The sequence below is a fragment of the Notolabrus celidotus genome, chromosome 23 (assembly GCF_009762535.1).
Source record: "Notolabrus celidotus isolate fNotCel1 chromosome 23, fNotCel1.pri, whole genome shotgun sequence".
NCBI classification, from domain to species: domain Eukaryota; kingdom Metazoa; phylum Chordata; class Actinopteri; order Labriformes; family Labridae; genus Notolabrus; species Notolabrus celidotus.
The window spans coordinates 23,139,471-23,159,426 of record NC_048294.1 but is presented as its reverse complement, the minus strand read 5'-3'; the positions used below and the strand labels follow the sequence as shown (position 1 = coordinate 23,159,426).

The 19,956-nt window shown below is 42.1% G+C and overlaps 2 long non-coding RNA genes across 2 annotated transcripts; both read left to right on the top strand.

The window, feature by feature from the left end:
* Nucleotides 1-499: 499 nt before the first annotated feature.
* On the top strand, nt 500-18,549 carry LOC117806999. The gene is made up of 3 exons (XR_004629850.1): nt 500-585; nt 14,553-14,811; nt 18,500-18,549. It is a non-coding gene; the product is annotated as an uncharacterized LOC117806999 (long non-coding RNA).
* On the top strand, nt 9,419-11,769 carry LOC117807000. Its single transcript, XR_004629851.1, has 2 exons — nt 9,419-9,558; nt 10,817-11,769. It is a non-coding gene; the product is annotated as an uncharacterized LOC117807000 (long non-coding RNA).
* Nucleotides 18,550-19,956: the final 1,407 nt, after the last annotated feature.

The window sequence follows — 19,956 nt, the reverse complement described above, 5'->3', positions numbered from 1 at the left end:
GCCTCATGAGTCTTCATCTCACTATCACTACATTTTGTGCACTTGCAGTGCTGACAACCTCAGTTTCAGAGCATTTCTTATTGGCACTTACCAGTTGTTAGGGACCAAGCAGTAAGGCACAAGACACAGGTGTAAGTTGCAAAGAGAAGTGGGTTTTTTATTTTACCCAAAATTAGGCCAACCAAATTCACAAACCAAACTTATAAGAACTAGGCCTATAAAAGAGGTCAACTTAACATAACTCAATTTAACACAACAAAAGGTGAAGTGTGAGCTAAACAAACAGACCTCACACAATGAGACATCAAGGAACTTATATAGTGGTTGAGCCAAACCAAGTTTAACTCAAGGGGTAAACAAATTGGATGCTTAATCAAACTGAATTCAAAGTAATACTCACTAAGCCCAAACCCCCCCCTGTGACATCAGAGCCGATGGTTTGCTCTACTCAGCTGGCTTCAGCATAAAAGTCCCTTTCACCCTTGGCCACGCCTTTTGTTCATTCCAGGAAGTGCCATGCTCCCACAGCCAGGTAACTCACTGTGTGGCTCCAGCCATCACACCAGTGGAGGACATTAACAAGTAGTAAGTAAGAGTAAATTTACTTGAGTACTGTACTTAAGTACACGTTTTGAGTATCTGTACTTTACTTGAGTATTACATTTTTAGGGGAACTTAATTAATTTTACTCCACTACATTCAGAAGACAATTACTGTACATTTCTATCAATGCTCTAGTTACTCACTACTTTATCTTTGAAGTCAGCTCATGAATTTCCTTCTCTTTTCTGAAATCTGATCCTAAGACAGTAAACTGTGTTTGTGTAGTTCTGTTTGTCTCAGTGGTTTAGGCGTACCTGTATATCGTGCGTCTCCACGGTTGAACATGGAGCAAACACAGAGCAGATTTCACTCAGATCAGGCAGCTCATTTAGAGGTGGTAATGATGGCTATAATTCTCCACCTGAGCACCCATGTCCATATCTTCCGCCCATGTTAGAGGTTTTTGAAATGAAGAATGATACGTATGGTTTGAAATGTTCTCCCTGTTTCCCACTCTGACCAAACAAACAAACAAACATTCACAGTCCAACCTGAGAAAGAGTGTTGAGCTACTTAACGTTTGTTTCATTCCAGATGAACATTTCAAACTAAGTTGTCTGTGCTTGGAGTAACTTAGTGTCTGTTTTTATTCCATGGTGTAGTTTTTAGAGATTTCAAGTCATGGTTTCTAAATAAACAGAATGTAACAGACTGCATTTAGGAATTTTTCAAATACAACGTTTTGAGATTTTTCTAAGAAGTACTTTGAATACTTTAGTATTTTTTAAAACAAGTACCCCAGGACTTTAACTTAAGTAATAGTTTGACAGAGCAACTTTTCACTTGTATTGGAGTCATATTTGACCTGGAGGATCTACACTTTGTCTTCAGTAATGAAGTTGTGTACTTTGTCCACCGCTGGCACTTACTGTTGATAGTTTACAAAAGTTTTTATGAGAGCACTTAACTTTCTTGGTATGACTGCTGAGTCTGTTTAGAATTGCACTTGTATGCTTAATAATTGCTGTTACTCAATAAAAATTAGCAAAGAAAACTTCCTAACAACAGTAAAGAATCACGTCCTACAGGCGTGTAGTGCTACTTCTATTATTACCAAAGTGCATCAATGATGCACGCCCATCTGTGCTCGATCACGGGCTACACGTGGCTCACCATCACTTCTACTGGGACACGTTTACATCATATTAGTCAACTGTATGAAACACAATCAAATGTTTTATGTATAGTTTAATCATGTTGCGTCACTCAGCATGATGATCTGATATGAATATGAAAACATAAATGGTGAGGGCGAACCTGATGAAACACTTTAATTAGTGACTGATGGCACACATGCGTATGGATTATTCACGCTGCACATCTGTGCAGTGTGCATAGGCCTTAGGACATTACCATGCATCACGTGTTAAATGCGTGCAGGGTACGGGAAAATGGAGAGGCATGAGATTGTGAATGGCAGGTCATGGATGGAGGACCACACTCCAGTAAAAAACGACACCTGCAGGCACAGATAAAGCATGCTGCGCTGCCTTTTCATTTTTACTACAGTGCTTAAACTAAAGAAAATGCGCTGTGCCGCTGTGATTCAGTCTACGGCCGATATCTGACAGCTACCAGTCATTTTAAAGAGGTGTTCTCTTTCATGTTGCTCATTACATGAGTTTGTGTCTTGAATTAATCAAGCCACCTTAAGTGACAAAATGATAACTCAACTCAACTCATTTGTACTTATATGGCACCTTTCATAAATCCAAGTATGCAGCCCAAAGTGCTTCACAAAAGAACAGAGAGACAGAAAATTACAGCAACAGATAAAATGATACAAGAATAAAACAAGTAAGAGGAATGTGATGTTAAAATTAAACGAAGACAAAACTGAAATTCTTTTAATAGGACCCAAAGCAGCCCGAGAACAGCTCCAGACTACACTGAGAGATTTTAACAGTCAAATTAACAGTCACAAACCTGGGAGTGGTTTTAGATCCAGATTTTAATTTTAATGCTCATTTTAACAAGGTCCTAAGTACTTCATTTTATCATCTTAGAAATATTGCAAAAGTCAGACCTTTTTTAACGCAGAAAGATGCCGAAATTTTAATTCATGCTTTTATTACAAGCCGCATTGATTACTGCAACTCCCTTTTTACGGGCCTGCCCAAAAAATCTCTCAGAAAGCTGCAGCTTGTTCAGAACGCTGCAGCTAGAGTTTTAACGAGGAGAAAGAAAACTGACCACATAACTCCTCTTTTAAAAACTCTGCACTGGCTCCCTGTTTCTTTTAGAATTGATTTTAAAGTCATTTTACTTGTTTTTAAAGCTCTTAACAGCCTTGCTCCTCCATACATTGCTGATCTCCTGTCATTTTATGTTCCAGCCCGATCACTGAGGTCCTCGAATGCTTCCCTTTTAAATGTTCCTCGTGTGTCTCACACAGGTACCGGCCAGAGGGCTTTCTGTTTTTATGCCCCTAGGCTGTGGAACTCTTTGCCTCTGGACATGAGAATAGCGAGCTCTCTGGGTGTTAAAGTAAGTAAAGTAATAATGCAGTCCAGGGCTAAAGTGAAATTACTCCAAGTTAAAAGCCAGATTAAGTAAGGTAATCCTTAAATGTACTTTTAAAAACTCGCCATTGTTTGTTTTCATCCTTAATCTTTAATCTTTTGCCTTGAAAAACTCAAATATATGCTCTTGTCAGTTCAGTTATATTTAGTTCTTGGGGTCACTGCCTCAGATTTTTTTGTTGACAAAAGTTGTGATGTATAAATCTTTTAATGAAATAAATGTCAGATACTTGCCTACATTAGCAAAATAAATCCTGAAAGCGAGTCCTACAGATGTACGCTGGTGTAGCTGCAGTATTCTTTGGTATTACTAAACATTACCAGAAAAAAAACCTTTAGCCAGATAGAGGAGGTTGAAGTTTTACTAGTAAGTAAGTCAGATTTATTTATAGAGCATCTCTCAAGAACAGAGGTGCTTTACAATAACAAAAGAAAAATGTTAAAAGGCAAAACAGTGATTGCAATTACATTCAAAAACATGACAAAAACAGACAGAATAAACAAAGGTGACTATAAACAGATAGGTCTTCAACTGCTTTTTGAACCTGTCCACAGTGTCCACAGTTCTGAGTTCCAGAGGGAGACTGTTCCAGAGTTTAGGACCAACAACCTGTAAAACACAGTCCCCTTTAGTTTTTAAGCTGGTACGAGGACATGAGGATCGGTGTAACATGAGACCTTCTAGATGATTTGATCAGCAGTATTTTGGACCACTTGTAGGCAGTTCGGGGAAGCATTGCTAAGACATGTGACAAAAGAGTTACAGTAATCCAGCCGAGATCACACAAAAGCATGAATAATCATTTCTAGCTCAGCTGTGGACACTAAAGGTCTGAGTTTGGCGATGTTTCTTAAGTGATAGAAAGAAGAACGAACCAAACTATTCACATGCTGGTCCAGGCTCAGACCCTGCCCCATTTGGACCCCTAGATTGCGCAGGGCAAGTTTAACAGCAGAGGACCTGTATCTGCTAAGTTGCAAGTGTATAGATATATATCCGTCCTTGGATAGTGATGGAAATGATGAAATTATGAGTTCAAGTGGTCAAAATGAGTTTCTTCCAAAGGGTGACTGGGCTCAGCGTTCGAGAGAGAGTAAGGAGCTCAGAAGGAAGGAAGGAATCACTGCTCATTTGCATTGAATTGAGTCAGTTAATGTGTTTCAGTACGCTTATTGGAAGGCCTCCTGGGGTTCTCCCTTTAGAGGTTAGCAGGGGACCCTAGGGCAGACCTTGCTTGATGGAATATATATTCCATCTGTCCTGGGAATGTCTCATTAGTCCCAATGAGTAGCTGGAATAAGGTTCTGGGGGGAGGGACTTGCTGTCATCGTGACCTGACCTCAGTGAAGAACAATGGATGGATGATGAATTTGCATGTTTCTCTTAAAAATTCAAGTGCAAAACCGAGGAAGGACATAGTTTTAAAAATCAGATGAAGACATCAACACCGTCTCTGATATTGTGATTTAAAATAACTCAACCTGGTCTACTTCCTGTTTTCATGAGTGCGACCCAACTGAACCAAATTGAGGTCCTAAAAAACTGCTTGAAAACATTCATGAAAGAAAGAAGTCAAACATCTCGACAGCTCTCGAGTTTGTCAGTGTGAAAGCTGAGCCGGGGGGTTTCCACTACGCCTTGACTGAATCTCTGCTTGAAATGTTTTAAATGTCATGGGATCAGTCCAACTCTCTCTGCTGTGCACTTTGTTGCCAGTTAAGTGTCTACTTTCTGTCTCTCCGCATCAGTGCTACGAGAGAATCCCTCTCCTCGGCCACCATCAGTCTTCATTTCCATCAGCTCGTTCCCTAAACTGTAAACAGGCCCTCACCTCCTGTCTGCAGCTGTGATCCCTAACCCTGGTGGCCTCTGTGAGCTGCAGTCCTACTGATGTGTCTGTGCCCGGTCACCTCCCGGGTGCTTTCTGGCTGAGTGGAGGCAGTCTCTGAGGGTTTCCTCGGGTGACCAAGCTTGATCAGACCCGGGTCGGTCGCCTGGGGGGGAATTGCTCACTAACGTTCCACAGGGAGAAGTCAGCTGACTGTTGGCCATTCATTCAGCACATTTGTCAGCTGTACTCTGTGGACAGCACGTTAGCTGCAATGCAGGGCATAGACAAAATGCTACTGTCAGGAAGGTAAACACAACTTACATCCAGCTTCAGGCGACTACATCAGCTAGCATTGAAATGATACTTCTCAAACCAGGGCCAGGTTGTTCCAAAGGCTTCTTCAGGGGTTCCCAAAGTGTGGGTGGGGACCCCTTGGGTGGTTGCAAGACACAAATGGGAGGTTGTGAGATGTCTTCCAGAATGTTTTTTTTATTAAGTTATCTGAAATTTGTACATTTAACTATTAAAGTACAAAATATCAACAAAAATAGTAGCTAAACTTTAAATAAAACCTTGAAAATAGAAAATGTAATGAGTTTTCAGCCTTTCTTTTTGCCAGATGACGCCAGATGTTTAGGGTTAGAACAGTTGGTTATCTAAAGCATCAGTAGCAGTGGGTTAATTCATAGAAACACAGCCACGTGCTCATAAAGGTAGGCAAATTTTCTCCAGACCAGCTAAATGAAGCCACATTAAATCACTTAGAGGGACAGTGGGGGTTGCAAGTCTTTGGCACCTATATTTTGGGGGTCGCGGGCTGAAAAGTTTGGGAACCCCTGATCTATAGATAACAATGATCCTGATTTGGAAATCCATGTTTTTGTTGTGACATTGGGCCAATCATACCTCTTTTTCGACCAATGCGAACTGGGTTGTATTACCAGGCTGGTGCTTGTGCTGGTTGAACTTGCGAATCAACATGGCACCCGTTTTTTTTTTTCTCCCCCCGCTCGAGCCTGTGGAAGAGGCACGTCATGACGTCTTTTCCCAGCAGGGCTAGCGCAAACTTTCCCTCACAACAACAACAATGGTGGACAACGGCAGCTTGTCTCCTCGGCTGATCACTGCTTTGTCTTGGAATCCATTAGTCTCTTTTATTTTTTGCTGCAGGAAAATGGTGGAAACACGTTTGGTTTGTGTTTTTGATCACAAAATCGATCGCTCTGGATTACTGGAGCCAGGAGCCGGTTCACTTGCAGTCAAAACACGAAAAAACTGGTTCTCAATTGAGCATTGGCTCCGAACCGGCCCTGAAACTGCGTCGGTTGAGAGGTATCAGATAACTTTCAAACAGTTGGGCCCAGGAGTGTTTTTTATTTTCAGACTAAGGACTCAATTTCAGTCACTGGAAGAAGCAGGCACTCCTGGGCTGCTGTTGGCACAACACCACGTCTTCATTAAGTCTTTCTGAAAGAATGAAATGTTGTCCCTGGTAAGAAACTGTATTTTAGATGTCACTTTTCTGAAAAGAGGACTTGAAGTCTGATGTGAACACCAGCCATTACTTTTCTGCTGTGGGTCATAGCTTGTCTTGTTTTGGCTTGATTACCCACATTAAGTATTCTTTGGCTGTAACTCACAGCCTCTTAGTTCATATTACTGAGATGAAACTCACAATCAGTGTGATCACACAATTGGAACGGATGCGTGTAGTTCACAAGCACATCCCTAGGGGAATAAGAACAGATTTGAAGCCTTGTTTCCTATTCAGTTAAATTACTCACGACTTTCTACACAGAATACAAGAAATTCAAATTGTTTGAGTTCTCACTGCCCTTCCTGACCTGATTTCAGAATTAATATCAAATAATCTTAAAGTTGAAAGAGATGCGAGCTTGCTCACATTTGTAATTCAAAAAGAACCGGATACACTCCCTTTTAGTTTTTCAAAGTGAAGTGCTTGTGTGCATGTGTTTTCATCCTGTCAAAAAAAGCTACTTTGAACATCTTTCCACATCTCATCCACAGCATCCTGCTGCAGAGCATACCTCCCTGCAGGCTCTTCTTTAGCTTCACCCCCTGCCAGTCCTCACCCTGTCTCAGTCATTGCGCCAGGGCAATTATACTGCAGCCACTAGCCGAGGTTAGAGAGAGTTCAGCACTCTCAAGCTCAGCCCCTGTGTCCCTAAAGGACATTGATTCCTCTGACCTATGTGTGACTGCTCTTCTTCCAACCGGGGTTCACCGGGCTTTCAGCATGCTTCAGTGCGCAGCTAATTTCCCAAGGCTCACTACACCAGGCTATTAGCACCAAGGCTAAACACTAGCTGCCACAAGCTGCTGCCATGGTGAGATCTATAACTGGTAGAGACCATGAGAGCTCTGTTTCACTGGAGGCTTCCACTGGGTAATCCTGCATGTAGTAGTCTGCTCCTACACCTGTGTCTACCCCTAATCAGGGAGTCTGGCCAGGTTATTTACAGGTAGTAAACAAAGTGTTGGACAAAACTTCAGCTAATATTCTAAGTGACTTTATCGTGGCACTGGAATTAAAAAGAAGGATGCTGAAGCTCTTCTATTGATTTGTTAGAGGCTGACCCAGGTGATCATGTACATACAGTATGTCAAGGAAAGATTCCTTAGAACTGAGCTAACTTCACCTGCTGCAGATTAGTTCCTAAGTCATTTCTTCAAACACACTATCCTATACACAAACACACTGTGCACAGTTTGTTACATCCTACTTTACTTACTTTCTTTTTTTAAAGGAGTGCCTCTTGGTCCCACACTAGGAACACTAATGGTTTATATGTGTATAAATTGTCTTGAAATCAAACAATACTGTTTCAGTTTTGAAAGATGATGGAGGAAGTTATTGCTCACTTGTTTCAGTCGTATAAACTCTTGTATTTGTGGAGTTTGCTTTGATTTAGATCAGTCTCTTATAACCCCACAAAACTAACAAACAGACGAATCAATTAAGCGTCATCAACCATCTATCCATCTTCCGAGTTATTCGGGTCGTGGTGGCAGCAGTCTCAGCAGGGAAGTCCAGACACTCCTCTCCCCGGCCACTTCCACCAGCTCTTCTGGGAGGATACCGAGGCGTTCCCAGGCCAGCTGAGAGATATAATCTCACCAGCGTGTCTTGGGTCTTCCGGTGGCCTCCTCCCAGACGGTCATGGCTGAAACACCTCCCCAGGGAGACGTCAGGGACGCATCCTGACCAGATGCCCGAACCACCTCATTTGGCTCCTCTTGATACAGAGGTGCAGTGGCTCTACTTTGAGCCTCTCCCGGATGTCTGAGCTCCTGACCCTCTCTCTAAGGCTGAGCCCAGACACCCTGCAGAGAAAGCTCATTTCAGCTGCTTGTATTCACGATCTTGTTCTTTCAGTCATTACCCACAGCTCGTGACCATAGGTGAGGGTTGGAACGTAGATTGACCGGTAAATTGGGAGCTTTGCCTTCTGGCTCACCTCTTCACCACGACAATCTAGTATACTAACAGGGTACTTGCGTCACAGGGCTGAAGTGTGCATCAGTGTCAGATGCCATCAGTGGACACAGGCCCTCAGAAAAACAACTTTATTTTGTTAGGTTGTTCTTTCTTTCTGCTAAATCTGTCTCATGTCTGATTAGAGGTTCTTCACATCATTCACTAATACAGAGGTCAAATGTGTGTTACGAAGGAGAGAAAGTTGGTGAAAGACAATAGAGGTATGTTGTGTCAAGTAGCTATCTGAAAGAGATTGAATTTAACAGCTACCTCTGTAGTTTTCTGCCAATAACAGTGTTTTGTTTAAGTCTATATGAAACAAAATGTTTAATAAAACATAGAAATAAAAGTACAAAGGTCTTTTAATATCATGTTCACTTCACAATGCATTATTGTGTGAGCATAAAAAAACAACTGCAGACCATCAGTGACTTTACTTCCTCTACATTCCTTCTCAAACTAATTTAATAAGCACCTGAGAGACTCTGTGAGATGTCCATGTTGTAAGTTGTTAATTGCGGCCAAGGACATTAAACCAGTTCAATTTCAGAGGTCCGTTCAGTTTTCATTTGACCTCTCCACTGGGAGTTCAGAGGTCAGGTTCAGCTTTAGAACAACAGTCTCAGAGCAGGGAGTCACGTTCAAAGATTGACCCTTTGTGGGCACCTTTACACACTCAGAGAAATAATGTGTTGGGTGAACATAATAAAATAGTGAATTTACACCTAATTAAAATGCTAGTATTGACGTTACCATTACTTATTGCAATGTTTGGGTCCAACATCATTGTAAAGGTTGTTTCAACATATTTACTAAGGTAGGATCTGACTTGATTGTCTTGGGTCACAATAACTTGTATAATATGATCATGGAGAGCTTGATTTTTTTTGTAAGTTATATTTTGGGTCTTTTTCACCTTTATTGACGGGACAGCTGAAGAGAGACAGGAAGCGTGGGGAGTAGAGAGCGGGGGAAGACATGCAGCTAATGGTTGACTGGCCGGGAGTCGAGCCGGCGACCTCTGCGACGAGGACTATAGCCTCGATACGTGTGGACGTTTAGACCGCTCGGACACCAGCGCCCCAATTGCAGTCAGTCACAGGTGATCTCTCCCAACTCCCCGTCATGGCTCTTCTTTGCCAGAAGCACGCTACCTTGGCTGATGAATAGGGTCTGTCGCACGCTACTGCCATCTTCTGCTCTGGAGAGGTATTGCAGATGGGATTCCTACCTAAACCCATTAAGTTGTGTTGACATAAAGCAATCTTGTAGTTTTTTTGACATTTTTGCATGTCATGTTATCCCTCCTGTTATCCTTGGAGTCAATTGGACCCCATTCAATGTTAAACATCTCTAATAGAATGCCTAACATCATTTTTTTGGCTTCATATTTCATTACTTTTCCTAATTTAATGGGGACAACTGGGAAAATGTAAAAATAAAATGTTGATATGTCAATTTCCTGTAAAAAAGAAAATTTGCATCGGTGTTCCTTGGGGTCAATTTGACCCCAGGCTGTTTTAGCTGTATATAACATAAGAAATATCAACATTTTACATTTGTTTTGGTTGTCTTGGATGATATTGAGGTCACTATAACCAAGGACACTTCCTCATGTGACTGCAGGAGCTGGGATGATCCGCCAACCTTTAGATTGAGATATATTTCCAGCCACCATGTCTCTAAAGACATTCAATGATGAGTCCTGTGTCATACGTTTTGATAACATAGAAACAATGCAGGGCTGACATGAGCATGACAGACTCTCAGCAGTTTGATGTTCTGTTTTACAAATTAAGTCCTTCTAAATGCTTTAAATTGTGTTTATGCTTTAAATATATTTTATTTAAAGGGGTAATTAGGTAGTCAACACAGAAACATAAAGTACCTGACACATAAACATGGGTAACAATCAGTTTCTGGAGGTTTAAATTGCTGGGGTCAAATTGACCCCAAGGATACAAGATATTAGTCAATTTGAGGGTAACAGGAGGGTTAAAACTACATGTTTAACAATGTTTAACGACTAAGAATGAATTAATATAAGGGTCATTTATGCAGCTATAGAGAAATCTCTTGACCCTGGTTGGACAACTTGTTAGTAGTTGTGGTTTGGCTGGAAAAAGCTATCACAAGGAATCACTTAATTCCTCACACGGAGGCTTTGAGTAGTGCGGCTGCTTGCCAACATTGACTAAAGTGGTCCAAGTCGCATCAACCTCCACTTGGTACCAATGACTAAAATGTGCTGTTAGGCATAAGTTATTTATCTAATGAAAATATCACAATGAAATTAGCCTGTGAGGATTAGATTATCTGTGAGTGGAGAGTGTGTGTCACTGAATCCTCTGTGGTTTCAGCTTCATCAAGCTCTGCAGCTGCCGTCTGAGGTGTTACACAAGGGACAAACACTGCCTCCAACAAACAACCTATATCCAATCACCATGGAAACATTGACCCCGACCCAGCCTCCTCACCCAAAGGCATGGGGACACAAGCGTATGATAAGCAGCTTTCCAACCTCGACTCGGGTCTGGACTTTGCGTGACTCCCAGCCCATCCAGTTATGACGCCAGTTGCCAGAGGCCAATGTGAATCTCATATACAGCCGCCGCTATCAGTCGCTCCTTAGGGGCGGCTGGTACTCAGTGAGGGCAGAGATAGTCGACACTGTGAGCTCATTGTGCCGCCGCTCCCTGCTACATAGTGTGACAGAATAATCACACCAATAACACTCTCCCTGGCTCGATGTCTGCACAGGAGCTCCGAGGAAGGAAATTAAAGAAACAACGAGGAACGAGGGCTCCACTCAGGATCCTGCATCGTATTTTATTTTCAGCCCCTCCTGCGCCGCAAACAGAGGACGTCCAAGGCAATAAGGCTCACAGCCTGTGGAGGGAATTGTTTTGCCAAAAATATTTGTTGTTTTCAATAATGTGGTTGTTTGTACTGCACAGAGGAGGGGAGAGAAAAGAAGAGAGGAGAGACTGTGGATCACAAACAACAGCTTGTTGTGTCCTTAATTCACTGTAAAAGCTTCTTTCTCTTACCCACTCATAGACTGTTTTTGTGGATTTGGGGAATTGATGTTTTTTATACCTACCTCTTTATATGTCATCTCAGTCTAAGGATGTGTAATACATTATTACCTCTCTTTAAATTCAAGTGTGAAGTGGCACACTGTTTTAATGATATGAAATGCACATATTTGAAAATCAACTCTTAAAATAAACACTACTGTAGTGGCGAGGTTTAGGTCCTTATCGATTAAAATGTAGTCTCTTACATGGGACTTCCACCAGATCCATGTCTGGTCCCTCTCCGATCCGCTACAGTCCAGCTCCGTGCTCTCTCGTCCGTCAACACACACCGGTTGCGTTTTCAGAACCCAGCATTGAGCAGGACCGCCAGACAGCTGGAGTCAAGTGACCGAGGTTTTCCTGCTGTAATCACTGAATCACCACCCAAGCACAAATGCAAACCAAATTCAAAAAACTTGCCAAAACAGCAGCCACTACAGGACTTCACATCAACAAAAGCAAAACAAAGGTGATAAATATAGACCACAAAACAAACAACACCATAAATCTGGATGGAGAGGCACTGGAAGAGGTGGACACATACATATACCTGGGAAGCATTGTTGGGAGGGATGGAGGCAGCGACAAAGACACACAAGCTAGAATAGGGAAAGCTAGAACAGCTTTTTTAATATTACGGCAAGTATGGAACTCCAAACACATCTCCACGCAAATTAAACTCCGCATCTTCAACTCCAACGTCAAGTCAGTTCTACTGTATGGGGCGGAAACATGGAGAACCACAAAAGCAACAGCAAGCAAACTGCAAACATTCATAAACAGATGCTTACGACACATCCTAGGAATCTACTGGCCTAACACCATCACAAACGAAGAGCTCTGGCAAACCACACAACAAGAACAAATAGAAACCCAAATAAGACGCAGGAAATGGGGCTGGATCGGGCACACCTTGAGAAAACCATCCTCCAACACAACTAGGCAAGCCTTAACCTGGAACCCCCAGGGGAAAAGAAAGCCGGGAAGACCCAAAAACAGCTGGAAAAGGTCTGTCGAGGCAGAACTCAAGGAGAAAGGAACATCTTGGAAGGAAGCAGAGAAGATCGCTCAACGCCGAACGAGCTGGAAGAAGTTCATAAATGACCTATGCTCCCCCAAGAGCCAAAGGGTTTAAGTCAAGTAAGTCAATCACTGAATCAAGGATTCTCCTCCTCCTCTCCTCATCCATGTTGTCTTTCTGGTCCTCTGAAAACCTCTGACCTGTTGACTCCAGGCCTGGCTCCGCTCATCATGACGGTTTGTTGTTGTAGTTAAGTGAAATACGATCTGGTGATAACACAGAGGGTTTTATTCTGAAAATTAACCGGATGTTTTCATTTTGTTTTGGTGAAACCTGACTTCCTGTCCCGCTCCATCTGCTCTGTTGAGATTGATGCGTTGTGCTCCGGCATCCGGCTAAAATAGGAGTCTTGTGTATCTGATCTGGAGGGCTTCGACCTGCCGGATCAGATACGCAGCCGGAACACAACGGAACGTTCCATTGGGAGTTTACACATTAACTAGAATAGAAACCTATCAGATCCGGTGCTGTGACAGACCTGACATGGATCTGGAGGAAAATTGGCCGTGAATGTCTGAAAAATAAATCATTACCTCTTTTCCAGTTGATGGGTATGAATGCATGAATAACGTTGTGCAAAAACGATCATACATTAACTGCGATGAACTATTTATATTTTTCTAAAGTCATGCATTTCATTCCTTTTTTTTTTAACACAAAAGGTCAGAACAAATGCAAGTTTTTGAAACTTAGATAAGTCAGCATTCTGTCATTACTCAAAGACAGAACTCAGTTCCTTGTCTCTTCAGAAGTAAGAGCTGTTGTTGTCACTGTCATGTTTGTTTTGCAGATACATCGTGTATGTTGTTGTCAGCTTATAGAAACCAGGATAAGACTATAGATTGTATAAATGATGGAAGTAGTATCCCTGACATCACCCATCTGTTTCTGAAGCGCTGTTTTGAAGCCAGTCATTGGCGGCAGACATATTGGAAATGTTGAACTCAACATAACCGCTGTCGAGGGAGTGTGATGTAAAGAGGTGGGCTTTGAGCCTCCTACACAACAGCTGCAGTGTTCCCGCCTGTCAGTCAGCTGTGCCTCTCATAATGGAAAACTCGTAATCTTAATGGCTTCGAAATTGGCGCGTTATGATAAATCCAGGCTGTAAAAATGTTTATTTCTGCTGTAAAGATCATCTCTTTTGAATTGGTGTGTATGTGGTTTCTGGTACTTCTGGAGCCAGCCTTAAGTGGACACTGGAGTAACTGCAGTTTTTAACACTTCAACTCTCACAGCCAGAGGTTGCTGCTTGGATAAGACGTATACATGCCACAATTCTCTGGGTAGCAAAATTAGATTTTTCCAAACTAGGCGCGGGCTTTTCCCAGCTCTAGAAATCAGGATGTTATTTACATGCATGAACACAAACACAGGCTAGAGATACTTATAAAATGATTCATGTGTGCACACACAAGAAAGAATTGCATTAATTTACCCTTTCTGTCTCCACCTACCAAATCTACTTTCACTACTACATTAAAGTGTCATACAAAAGTTATGTTCCTGCATACAGTCAACAACTAGGAGCACAAGCAAAGGAAATATGGTTCATTTGAATGCAAAGAAAACAACCAGCAGCTTGTTCCAGCACAGCCTAATGCTTTGTTAGTTTTAACACGAGCCCTACCTCTACCTAGTTTTTTATTTTAACATTTTGCTTTGGTTTTGAAAATAAACATGCATGAATTGTTGGGAAAATGTGTAAAAATGTTTAGTTTGATTTATTTTTACATGTCTGAAATCATAGATGGTGTATTATCTAACCCAGGAGATATAATGAGGAAGGAGTATGATTACTGTTATTATCCTGCCTGTGTGTGAGCCTTGAATTCAGCTCCCTGTGTGTTAGCATAGATTATGTATATCACTTCTGCTGTTCTTTTCTGATCTCACTATTGCTGGCTTTTTTCTGATCTTGGCGTGTTTGCTCAGAAAAAGGGACGAGGAGACCCCGAGCGGGCAGCTGAGTCCCAGAGGATCCAGTTAGCCAGACAGGCTAACTCTCCTCCTGCTAATCCCCTGGAAAGGTGCCTCACCCAAGGGGCCAGCGGTCCCAAAGAGCCCCTCGTCTCTGGAGCTTTGAACAGGTTCCCTGAGGGTCTTTTGCTGGCCTCAGAGACACAACCTACAATCCTCAGAGATCCTCAGGATGAGCCAGGGAAATGCTGCACCAAGAAGATCCTCTGCACAGGTGAGCCAATGGCAGACAGTCATGGAGGCAACAACTGAGCATCAGCAGTTTCATAAAGACAGAGGAGGGAGGGAGGGGAGGCAGTGGTGGGGATGTTTGGACAAACACTGCTAGTCAAAAAAAGTGGCACACAAACAGAGTAACACACACACAACTCTCGCCTTTCCACTGCACAAACTTTCACTCACTTAAGGCTAACATTTGGCATGGGGATATAGCAGTTTGCTTGAAAGTGTGCGGGCGTGTGTGTGTGTGTGTGTTTGTTTGTGAGTGAAGGATCCCTTTCATCTCGCCTCTGCTACCGACCCCCCCCAACACACAAACACACACACTTCACAATTTACCAAGCCACCCACTCTCGACACTCTCTCTCTGAGAGTGGCTGCACTGAAAGCCCCATCACTATGATTGTTGTTGTTTCTAATGTGATGAGTGAACAAGTGGTGTAAGCCTTCTTCTTTATTTGTACGAGCCACAGCGAGGGTGGGTGGAAGTGATACAATGAGAGAGAGAGTGTGTAGGGACACATAGTAAACAGGACTGGGGGAAAGTGGAAGGAGACAAGAAATGAAAAGCATCAATTTATTACTTATGAAATAACTTTGTAAAGCTTTTTGGTTTGTTTGCTTCCCTTTTTTAATTAAAAGCAGGAAATTCCTCCATACAAGGAGCTGTAGCAGTCAGTTTGGCATTTTTCCTTCATGATTACTTACTTCTTTAATTACATACTTAAGTTAAGTTAAAAATTTTAATAACTTCTGTTTACTCATCAGTTTATTGACTCATGAATTCAGGAAATGGAGACGAGTAAAATGGCTGCAAGAGAAGAAACATCTGACTAAGGCACTTTCCTCTCTTAACCACGTTCAGTGATATTTGTGGATAGGGAGCTGTTAAGAGATCATGCTGCACAGCACAAGCCTTTAAGGGACAGTTCAGGGGTTTTTGGGGTTGTGTGAAGAACTTATTTACAGGGATTTCACTACATAAGGTAGATAACAGTCAGCAGGACACTTGTAAGGAGAAGCCGGTTGGAATGCCACGAGGACAGCGATGATATGTACTGCTGCAAACCGAGTCACAAGTACCCTGTACGTTAGCCAATTATCAGTCTTCAGGTGCATTTTGACCAAGAGTCCCGGGGTCTTTTAGCCAACTAGAACTACTTTCCCCGGATCAACCATGGGCTGAAGTCTCGGGTAGATTGTGCAAATCAGGCCAGTGATGTATGGAGAAAAAAAAAGTAAATGCACTACACCACCAGACCAGTAGAGGGCAGTAAAACAAAGAGGAATGCCATTCATCACAGATGACACCATAGAAGCAGACGGACCGGCAGGTTTCATTATGAGCAACACAACAGTTAGCCTGTTAGCATGAAGAGACTCAGCTGGCGCTGTTTTAGATGGTGCTATATTTCATCACAGATGGATTCACTGAATCAACACGTGAGAGGAGATAAGCACGAGTAGCAAAGACGTTTCAACACGCCTTTAAAATCCTTTTGAACTCAAAAAGCTGTGGCAGAGATCAGCCAGTGTTTTGGTTTAAACAGCGACCCTGTTAACTGGAGACTCTTAGCCAGATGCATCCCTCATAAACGTCTTTAGACGATCATTAAATATCTGATGAGGATATTTTGAAATCTTTATAAAAACTAAACTAGTTTGCACTCCCAGGAACTCCCTCTGTGTTTCAACAGCTGTGTAAACTCCACAAACACTGACACGTTCAGCTGAAGGTCTCCAGTTTACAGGGTCACTTTTAAAACCGTAACACCGAGAGAGACGCGTTCACGGTGGTCTGAGAGAAGACTACCGTTACAAGCTGCTAAATCAAGAGAATCACAGCTTCTTCTTTTGAAAAGTACACACACATACAAAAAAGACAGAACAAATAAAAACTAATGAAAGAAAGAGAAATCAAGTGAATCACAGATGTGCGTGATGTTATTGTGGACGGCGGCATTGCTGTTCAGCATTGCAGGCCCTGCCCCCCCGAAAGTCCCGGGACCTTTGACAATGACTACTCCCCAAGCAGGGGCTTTTTCAGGGGGGAGATTATCTACCCCTGAACTAAATTTAGACCCTGGTTCCACCGGTTGAAACGCACGTAGTTCCGGGGTAAAGTGCCTGTGGTTGAAAAACGCCTTAATAGACAGAGGTGGGCTCATTTAATCAAAAATGTGACCCTGTTCATCCGTTAATGAAGAAGTTAACTTTGATAACAGTTAATCAGTTAATTCTGTTCAAAATTAACGGACAAAATTCAGTCCAATCATTTCAGTTCAAAGAAGTAGATGGAGTGTAAAGTAGCAATGACCTGACAATCTAAGACCAAGGACTTACTAAACAAAATCTATTCATCATACATTAGATATACATCTCAAAAAGGCATTTTCCTGTAAAAGTAACAACCAAGTGCAATATGTGGGTGTTTTTCAGATAATATACACAACACAACATGAGGGAGGGAGGTGTTAGCACTTGACTGCATTCATTATCACTTCTAATTAGCATAATACGCAGTTATGTAAGCCTGTCAGAGAACTCATCAAAGAAAGGTTAGCTCTTTAAGTACTGAGGAGGAGTAAAGATCAGCGGAAACACACACAGACATACACACATTTTTATAACAGACATTAAAACCTCATTTCCATTCAGTCAACAACAAACAGAAACTCTCGTTGGTGCTGTGTCAACTGAACTCAAGTCATTTGAAGGCTTTCAGGCTTTCGTGGTTTCAGGTGTCGCTTAGATTGGAAGAACTGAAACTTTTTTTATAATTGACCCTCAGAGGTTCACGTTCTTCATGAAACCGTACGTACAAAGCATCAGCTGCATCAAACGTGGATGTAGTCTCAGGGATGTCACCACATAGTTTCTAAAGAGGCGTTATGATGCCAAACTTGATGGAAATACCGACTGAATCTAACTTTAGACCAACTGGAAAAAAGGCAAAGAGGTGGGGTCCAAGATGTTGGACCCAGTGGTTGAGTCACTTTTGAGGCTAATGTTACTGTTAGCTTGCTAAGCAGGCTAACTTTAGCATGTCACTTACATGTCTGAGTGTATCAAGGTTAGATGTATCTTAAAGTTTAAGCTTGTTGGTTCTTATACATCTTAACCACGTAGCACTGCCTTTTCTTGCATTTATTATAAAATCTTTGGAAGCACAATGCTTGATTCATGGCACCTCTTTAGTCATCCTGGCAGGAATTGTTGCTGAGCTAAACAGCACATAAATGCACATGCATTCACAACGAATAAAAGACTATCAATCAATCAATCAATCAATCAATCAATCAATCAATCAATCAGAGATCAAACATCAAGACAGGATAAGTCTCAGTCTGACCCCACCTTAATCCACCATGAGCATCGCACCTCGCAGTATTTAGCTAGTTACAGTGGTGAGGACAAACTTCCTTTAACAGGCAGAAACCTCGAGCAGAACCAGACTCATGTTAGACAGCCATCTGCCTCGACTGAGTTGGGTCTGGAAAGAGGGATAGAGCAGAATAAGGGAGAGAGGGAGGGATGATAGTGATGAGACGAGTAGTAGTAGCTGGTTAGTTAGTTATTACTTAGAACCATATGGATCAACTAGGGACCTTTGAGGGTACATCACCAGCAGTTGTACCTTAGAGAACAAAAATTAACCTCAGCCGTACGCTTTTTTCTGACAGTGTATCAGCTGGAGTCTTGGATGTCCACAGCAGGAGGGCGTCTATGGCAGCTCAGAGGAACCTGGTCTATGGTTAGTACCTTTAAAGTAAGTGATGGGGGGTAAGGCGGTGAGATATGATCCCAGTGTGTCAGTTCCCCCGGCAGTCTAAGCCGATAGCAGCATAACTAAAAGCTGGTCTAAGCCTGATCCAGCTCTAACTATAAGCTTTATCAAGAAGGAAAGTTTGAAGCCTACTCTTAAAAGTAGAGAGGGTGTCTTCCTCCTGTACCCTGACTGGTAGATGATTCCAAAGGAGAGGGACCTGATAACTGAAGGTTCTACCTCCCACTTTTAGAGACTTTAGGTACAAGCATAGACGGATGTGAGAAACATTCGTACAACTTGTATTTATTTTTTAAAGTTTGACGAATTTTTTTACCTATACTGCAGCCAGCCACCAGGGGAGCAGACACAATGCTGAAAGCCTCACCACCAGCCAACGGAACTTCTTCCCTGGGTCCACCTTAATGCAGTTAATGCTTGAGTCCAAGTTTAGCCATTCCTCCTGAAAACCAGAACTTGAGTCGACTTGACTCAAGTACCTCAACAATGATTCTAGTAAAAAACAAGAGTTACCATTTTTAGATGACCGTTATTAAAAAAACTGCCTCAAAATTCCTTTAAATAACCGTCAAGGCTTTCAAACATGTTGAGATATTCTCCTCAGTGTTTTCAAATAAAAAATGATTTGAAAGTTCAATGAACACAAAAACATTTCCCAGAATCTTTCCAGACTTGGACCAGTTTAAAAATATATATTTTGCTTATCTGAAGTCTGGAAGATAAACTGTACTTTGGTAGCACTCCAGGCTTCATACTTCCAATTTGTATTGGAGAATATGGTTTTATATTCTTTAAATTGTCACTTTCTGTGTGAAGAGATCATCCAGAGGACCCATGGTTAAACATGTTGACTCTTCAGTAAGTAGGTGAATCTAAAACGTCTTCATTGGAGTGTTTGACGTTCTCCATTATATCTCTAATTATAATTTAAGCTGATCAGATAGTTGTACCTCGACATTAAACATCTTGACTTATACACCTTTGTCACGTCTATAATTTAAAGTTGTCCGAACAAGTGTATTACGATAGCAATCATAATCACCCACTCACACAAACGATATGGTTTTAGAGCTGAAAAGACACTCCTCATATCTCCCAGCAGCCCTCTGTGGGGAAAACAATTCAAACATGCACTCCACTAACCTGTTTATTCCCACCAAAGCCACCAAGCATGAAATGCTCCCCGCTCCCTCATGACACTACACGAGCGAAACCACGGTCTTTATGGGGCTTATTAGAAAGCCGCTACACTCCATCTGAGAGCAGGAGGGGGGAAAGAAGAGGCAGCGGAGGGATAAGCAGTGCCAACCAAGTGTCAAGAAACTATTTTGATCTTTGCTGCAACAACAAAAG